The 8,210-nt window shown below is 44.2% G+C and overlaps 1 protein-coding gene across 2 annotated transcripts in view; it reads right to left on the reverse strand.

Moving 5' to 3' along the window:
• The window catches only part of CDK17 (cyclin dependent kinase 17), a 105,800-nt gene extending 97,936 nt beyond the window's left edge, over positions 1-7,864 (reverse strand). Inside the window, exon 1 of one of the 2 annotated variants that reach the window (XM_053253086.1) lies at positions 7,337-7,864. The gene's annotated coding sequence lies outside the window, so the exon portion shown is untranslated. Of the gene's footprint in view, positions 1-7,156; positions 7,283-7,336 lie in introns of those variants that run through there. The other variant, XM_053253087.1, reaches the window with a different exon arrangement.
• Positions 7,865-8,210: the final 346 nt, after the last annotated feature.

An 8,210-nucleotide genomic window follows, 5' to 3' on the forward strand; every position in this document is an offset into this window, starting at 1 on the left:
GACATATCTATATATATCTATATATATCTAATCTCGTGAAAGCAGCTGGCTACCAGGAAGACAATCAAGAACTACTGGATTATCTTCTGCCCACAGAGGCGTGATTTTAAAAAAAGGAGGGGGGGTTAAATTGCCTTTGCCACCATTGCCATTCACATGGAGATCAACTCCAGGTCACCAATGGACACTAAAAGAGGGACTAGGAACAAGACTAGGGTTACCACATGTCCATAACTGGCCCAGACCATTCCCGAATCAGACATCCTGGAAAGGTGTAGTCCTGGATACGAAATGTCCAGGAATTTGAGCAGAAAGACTGTTTTAATGAATTTTGCCCATTTTTCTGCTATTTCTTTCCAGCATTGTAGCTAAGGCAAATCTAAAAGTGAGGCAGAACTTCAGCAAAACCTGTTCCGAATTTGCTGTCTTTTTGTGGCCATGAATCAAAAGATCTGCTAAAAGGCAGCAATAGGAGACACCAAACACAGAATTAAAAAAAATTAAAATGTTCAATATGAACAATGATCATTTTAATAAAATGTTTTATTATTTATTTATAAACAAAGCTTAATATAGGTTTCTTCCCATTCTCACCTGCACTTGTGTTAGGTAAAGGTGAAGTGTGCTGTCAAGTCGATTTTGACTCCTGTCACCCACAGAAACCCTGTGGTTTTCTTTGGTAGAATACAGGAGGAGTTTACCATTGCCTCCTCCCGTGCAGTATGAGATTATGCCTTTCAGCATCTTCCTATATTGCTGCTGCCTGATATAGTACCAGCGGGGATTCGAACCAGCAACTTTCTGCTTGTTAGTCGAGCATTTATTTTGCGTATTTGACTGTGTTTATCAAGGTGAAATGCTCCTTACTTTCTCCTGTGCAAGGAATGTTACAGGGGGAAATGTTCAAGACAGTTGCCAAGCTCCACTGTCAAGCATTCTTTCCAATCCTGGCCCAAAAAGTAAGGATTTAAAAAATTGTGTCTCTGGAATCCTCTCCGATAAATGTGGCAACCCCAGATAAGACTGATTCAGAGATAACTGTATTCCACTGATTTTTCTATTCCACCAGGTTTCTGTTAGCCCACCATATTTCTGTTCTTGTTATCACCTTCAGAGAGGCCAGAAAGACAAGGAAATTGCCTTAACAAAGTGAAATGACTAATAAACTAGCTCAGTACTATCTACTCCCTGACAGCATCTCTCAACAATCTCAGCAGAAGTCTTATCTTCCTTCCCAAGATCCTTTATAGCAGAGATGCCAGAAATTGGACCTGGGATGTTATCCATGCAAATCATGTACTATACCAATATACATTGGCTATCTCAGTAATAACTTATTTCAAATTATTTTTGATCCACAAACTAACTATTTTTTTTAAAAGATTGTAATAATCAGGCTAGTTTAATAAAAAAAATTGGTTAACCTACAAAGCTTAACAGGTTAGCCTGGCTTGGTTTTTAGCTGCAACAAAGTCTGTATTCAAAGCTAAATATAATGGCCTAAACATACCTCAGAATTCAAAATCTGTTTAAAAATTCTCTATTTAGGAAATTCCAATTAACTTAAAATTAAAAATTCATGAAGTGAAAGAAACCAATGCTACAAATATTAAGACAGGTCTCCAGCACCAATGCACACTGACCTGGAATAAGCACTACTGAACACAGTAGGGCTTACTTCTGAGTAAACGTGTGTAGGATCATGCTAATAAATATATTTGCCTGCTTATTACTTGAGATGTAAAAGTGAAGTTGGACCAAGTTCACATCAAAGTTCAATCTCCTGAACAACTAGCAATATTTACAACACTCAATGCATTCCATGACACTCTTGAGAAAGGGGTAAGTGAGCCTTCGGTATCACTTTTGCCAGAAGCAGCAATGTACTCCTGAGTACAGAATGACAAACATCACTATGCATGACTGCCCTGAATACAGCATTTAATTTTATCCAACCTTTCCAACTCTGCTAGAGACATCATATAACACTATAACCACCACTACCCATATTACCATACAAATCATGGATACTCGCCTGAATATTTTACAATATTAAGAGTGACTTGGGGGGAAAGGAATACTACGAATATTTATATACTACTTTTCAACAAAGGTTCCGCGGTTTACATAGCTACAAACAAACAAACAAACAAACAAACAGGCTCCCTGTCCCCAAAGGGCTCACAATCTAAAAAAGAAACATAAGATGGACACCAGCAACAGCCACTGGAGGGATGCCATACTGGGGATGGATATGACCATTTACTCTCCCCCTGCTAAATAAAGAGAATCATCACTTTTTAAAGGTGCCTCTTTGCTTAGTTAGCAGGGGACATCTAAAAGCTGAAGTTTATTCAGGAGGATAAAATTGGTGCATTTTAATATTTACAGTCAAAATTCAAAATATGTCAGAATTACAGTTATTCAAATGTTGACTATGCCATCATCCTAGCTAAACACAAACCTATGTTTATTACACTGGATTTACCCAAACACATATCAAAACTATTTTTTATCCTTCCTGAATAATATGTATAGGCATTACAGAATGGTACTCAGTAGTTACTACAAATCTAAGAGCATACTTAATCACTGAAAATGTTTCATTTACAGTCTAGCTTATAGACACAGGGCAAGATCCAGACTAAGTTTGTCAACACTGTTAAAGGAACTGGGTATTTTAGCATGGAGAAAAGAAGACTAAGGGGAGAGATGATAGCTGTCCTCAAATATCTCAAGGGGTGTCACATAGAAGAAGGAGCAGCAGAAGCTGTCTGTTGCTCCTGAGGGTAGGACTAGAAACAATGTGTTGAATGACAAAGAAGCATGCTTATGCAGATATACGGAAGAATTTCCTAACTCAAAGAGTTGTTTGACACTGGAACAGTCTTCCTGGTGCAGTGGTGGGCTCTTCCTCTATAGAAGTTTTCAAAACAAAAGCTGGAAAGCCATCAGTCAGCTATACTTTAGCAGTTTATTGCCTTGAGCAGGAGATAAAACTATAAGATCTCCAGGGTCCCACCCAACTATAAAATTCTAGTATTGTATCTAATAACTAAGCACCATTTAAATAAATGAGGCTAATTAGTAAGGACTAACTTGGGTCCCATTAATTTCAATTAATGGTCATGACTAACTTAATCCACATCTTGCCCATATACCATTAAATTCAGCTTCAGAAACACACAGTTGTCCAGAGATCTGAGAGATACAAACATTCCTATGCAAACTTACTTGAGAGTTAGCCCCACTGAACCAATGTGACTTACTTCTGGATGAACATACATAGGATCTGGCTGCACAATTTCTACTATCAAGCACTTGGCAGAAAGTGAAGAATATTGACATTCCTAATATTTCTATTATACACTATTGTTAATAGCATATTAGAAAAACAACCACTAAGTAGTGCTGTTCTTAAGCACACAGTGCTTTCTGAGATACTATTAAGAATGAGATATTCCTAGGAAATCCCATGTCCAAGTCCAACTTTCATATGCAAATTTGATTCCAAACCTAACACACAGCTGTAGCAAATTAATCCAAATCAGACAGACCCTGAATCCTATGGACGTAGGATCCCCAAGTAAAGCCCATAAGCATTCCCTACTTGGATGCAGAAAGCGTAACATCCCAACCAACCCACAGTTATGATTTTATGTATATATAACATACATACATGTGAATGCACAGACACACCACCACACACCATTGACCAGTATTCTCAAATTACATTAGCTAAGATTGTGCTGCACTTGAGGGAAGTGATTCATTTCAATATAACACCCACAGAGGTCAGAACTGCTAGAGAGATGGCTGCACAGAATACATGCCAGGGAAAGGGACAAGTATACCCAGGAGACAAAGGGAAAGTAAAGTGTGCCATCAAGTAGATTTCGACTCCTGGCGCCCGCAAAGCCCTGTGGTTTTCTTTGGTAGAATACAGGAGGGGTTTAACATTGCCTCCTCTCGCGCAGTATGAGATGATGCCTTTCAGAATCTTCCTATATCGCTGCTGCCCAATATGGAGGGAAAGTAAAGGAACACAAAATCAGGTTAGAAAATGAAGAGAGGCTAAGTGGGAGAGATGAAGGGAAATAATCAGAAATGAAATCTGTGGGAGCTTTGGAGAAGACAGGCAGGGCCTGGAAAGGGCTACTAATGCAGTAGCTGATGCAATGCATCCGTAGAAACGGTATTTCATGAAGCGGGATAGCATCAGATAGGCAGAGGGCATGTTTTCAAGTGATAGAACTTTTCATCCCACGTAGCTTGCTGAACTGGTGACCCATAGGACTCAATGTATGATATTTTTAGAAGTTGTTCAGACATCTGCTCAGGAAAGCCACAAACTTTAAAAGATTCAAGGCTACCACTGTTCTGGAGAGGAAAAAAACAGGCGAACTACTTTCTAAAAACAACACAGCAAATAGTCCTCTCTGATTTAGATTCTTTCATAGTTCATTTATTTTATACCCTTAATTTTTTTTTAATACCTCACTATGTTCACCACTACTAAAAATGTATATTGCAACTACAGGAATCCATAAACATGTCCATAACACTAAAGGTGAGGTGATACAGAACACAAGCAGAGAGTAATGCTGTACTGATGTCAACAATTAGGTACTTACAAACTTTGAATAATGATGAAGTTATTCATGCAACGGGAACATAAAAACAATTTTATTCATCTGAAACCATCAACTTCAAAATCATCAACCAGATGTGACAGCAAGTTACTCTAAAATGCTTGCAGCTAAAAGAAACAGTTGCACTATAATCCTATACATGCTTACGCAGGAACAGGCGCCACTGAATACAATGGGACTTTCTTACCCATGTATAAGCTGTAAAAATGTATAAGCTGTCTCTGTAGGTCCCGGATCATCTTGCTTCCTGAAGTTTTGCTATTAGTTTCAATAACAGAGATTCTGCTCCTCACACCTAAACTGTTAAAAACTCCACATCTTTGTAAACCCCGCTCCAACTCACCCCCTAAAGGAAGATACATAAAATGACCTTTAGGTCAGTGAACAACTCACATTCCCAATCTTTTTGCTGGTTTCTGTCCCTAAACCAAATATTAATGGTGGACTTTGATAGTTGATCAGTTTTCATATTTGGGAAGTAAGACTTAGACTTTCCTAACTGGATATGCTGCAAATTTCAGTAATCTTTATCTACTTTTGCTAAAGAGCAGAGAAAGATTTTAGGCCACTGAGCCCCAGGTGCAGGCTTTAAGTTGCAGCTACACTGAATACAACATGGCATGAGGCCAGCATGCTGCAGCGGATAAAATGCAGCTCCCATATGGGAGCGACAAGTTCAAACCTTTGCTCAGGCACAGAGTTCAAATCTTCAGCTAGTTACGCTCAGGGTTAAGCTCACACAACACAAAAGGCAAACTTGAGTTGGTTATTGAGTGTAGACTCAAAAGGGAGATGGTAGCCAGCCAGTCATAGCTCCTTAATTAGTTTACCTGTATGACACAAAAACTGCTAACATCCACACTTTACATTTTTAGAGGTACACCTAAAAAAAGTAGTGTGTGAGCTAGTCTCACTCAAACCCACATTACAGGATGGTAAATAGTTAATGTGTGATAAAATGGAAAGAGATACTTGATACACTGGCTTGATGCTGCAGAAATAACACAACTTCAAACTGCCCTTTCAAAGATGCTAGAACTGCAGGAAAACAACCCAAAGACACAGGCTACTGGCTTTAACCAGTTTCAGAAGCACTTCCCACTTCAGGGGACAGCAGATTTTTCAACCTATTACATATTCACAACAGTGAAATGTGATCTATGCATATCCAGAGATCCTTCTCCATCTGTAAATACATATATGTCTCACATTCTTGCACTTGCAGTTTACAATGCTGTGTGCTACACAAACAACAAAATATATAAAGGCGGCGGGGGGGGGGAGATTTGGCTCCAGCTACAGTCTTGCCTCACCCCTATTATTATTGTCCTTATTGTCCTAAGAATCCTGGCAAATGTTAGCCAAGATGCCAACTGTTTTAAGCAACTCGGAAAACTCTCTGCCACCCAAATGGTTGCAGTCAAGGAGCTAATTGTTTGTGAGAACACTACAGTGTGATGGTTTCCACAAAAAATGAGATGGTGATTCATACCAAGTAGGCTCCACTGTTCTTGCCGAACAAGTCATTTTGCTTATACTGAATCTATGACATTACAGACCAAAGAGGAAGAGGGAGGTCACAGAGGTTCAGGGTCAGTAATGCTCATGTATCCTGTCATTTAAAAAGCGCTTCAGGACAAAGGGTGGGTGGAGAGAGTAAGAGAGGGAAAGGCCGAAGGACCCAGGAATGCAAAAGAATGACAGAATGTGCCTATGAATCAGGAGATGGGGTGGGGGCAATTGTCAGAAAATAAATATGGTTCCCATCCTATGAGAGGTTATGCACAAAAGCAGGGTAACAAGAATGGCATGGGATCAGCTTAACAATCAAATGTCCACTAGGCCTACACTAATAGAGCTGACTCTCAAAACGAGCCCTTTTCTCCTCCTCTGCCGGCCTCCCCGCTCCTATTATACACAAAGAAGAGCTGAACAATGTTTAATCTGTCTGTGTTGTTACAGTCTTCATCCTGTCTTTATCGGCGCAGCCTTTCAGAGCCGACACTGACACCACAGAGAGTGAGCGAGAGCTGGTGCGCACCAGCAAGCTACCTATACCCTCCGGTGGATCGTGACAGAGGCACATCACGGAAATGGGGCAGGGCGGAGAAGCCCGAGATCGGGGGTGGGAACCAGGCTCTTTAACACCGCGGCGGATCCAGCGACGGAAATCGGAAGGCAGCCCCCAAAGAATCGCTGCCGCCGCCATCCCCACCGTCCCATCCTCAGACTATCCCTCTCACATCCTCCACCCAGGAGAAGTGGGCGGAGGAAATGGAAAGTCAAGAGAGACACAGTCCACTTTCGTTATCAATCCCCAGCCGTGGTGGGCATCTCTCCCACAGGCACCCGAGTCCACGGAGACGCGGCGGCTTGGCATTCCACCCACCCCAGGAGACTGGCCCTCCCGCACCAGCACCCCGGGTTTGCCCTCCCCAGCCAAGTCTCCACACACTCCTCGCCCGCCGCACAGCCCAGATCTGCCCCGATCGCCCCCAACCTACGCGGCTTCCGACCCCACCGGGCGCTCCTCCGGGAGCCTCCTCCGCCTCCTCCCTGCGGTGCCCGAGGCTGCGAGTCTCCCCTCCACCACCTCACACCAGGCCCCCGACCCGCGCACCCGCCGCCGGGAGACAATGACGTGCGCTCCCCCGCCTGCCCGCCCGCCCCGCCGCGCGACTCACCAGCACCAGCAGCGCCGGGGCTCCGCCGCTCCGGGTCGGGGGCGGTTCTGGCCCTGCCCTCCTTCCTCACACGCCGCCGAGCCCCCAGACCTCCAGTGCTGCTGCCGCTGCCGCCGCCGCCCCAAGAGCCTCTTCCTGTTCTGTTCTGGCTGTTTCCCTTCCCGGCGCGGAAGAATCACTTTATCCCCCTCGCCAACATGGCTGTTCCCCAGCCGCAAAGCTCCGGAGCTCCTCCAGCGCCGCTCCTCACGGCCTCCGCCGCTCTCGCCAGGCCTCCGCCGCCTGATTTCCTTGGCTTGTCCACGGTGCGACTCCGGATGCCGACTGAAGACTCCGCCGCCCAGCGCTGAGCTCGCCAAATGGGTGAGTGAGACGGAGCGAGCGAGCGGCGGCAGGCAGAGCCACACAACCCAGGCGCGAAGATCGGAGCCAGCGCGACAGCTAGCGGCCGGCGAGGTCCTTGCAGCTGCCCAAGGCGGGGAGAACGTCGCCCCCGGCTTTCCCCTTCGCCGCCTCTGCAAGACACACGCCTTGGAGAAGAAGGGGTGCCCTCCTCCCCTCCACACGGCGGCACACCGGTCGCGGGGCGGAGCAGCTCTTTTTTTCGTGACTCGACCTTTAGCTTGGGAGGCTTCAGGCTTCCTGCACCGGTATTTTTTTTTTGTCCTTAAACCAGTTACAGCCAGTCTCTGGTTCCTGACCTGGATAGATCTCTGTCACTATTTGGTCTGCTGATAAGATTTTGGGGGTCCTTTGGACATCCCCCCCCTTCCGCCTCCACCCAGGTGACTGCCCATAGAGTTGGTAGATGAACGTATATGAGTTGCCCATATAAAAGTCAGAGCTGGTAGGACTTAAACAGACCCTCTTGAAT

This window comes from Hemicordylus capensis, chromosome 5, assembly GCF_027244095.1.
Source record: "Hemicordylus capensis ecotype Gifberg chromosome 5, rHemCap1.1.pri, whole genome shotgun sequence".
In the NCBI taxonomy this organism is placed as follows: domain Eukaryota; kingdom Metazoa; phylum Chordata; class Lepidosauria; order Squamata; family Cordylidae; genus Hemicordylus; species Hemicordylus capensis.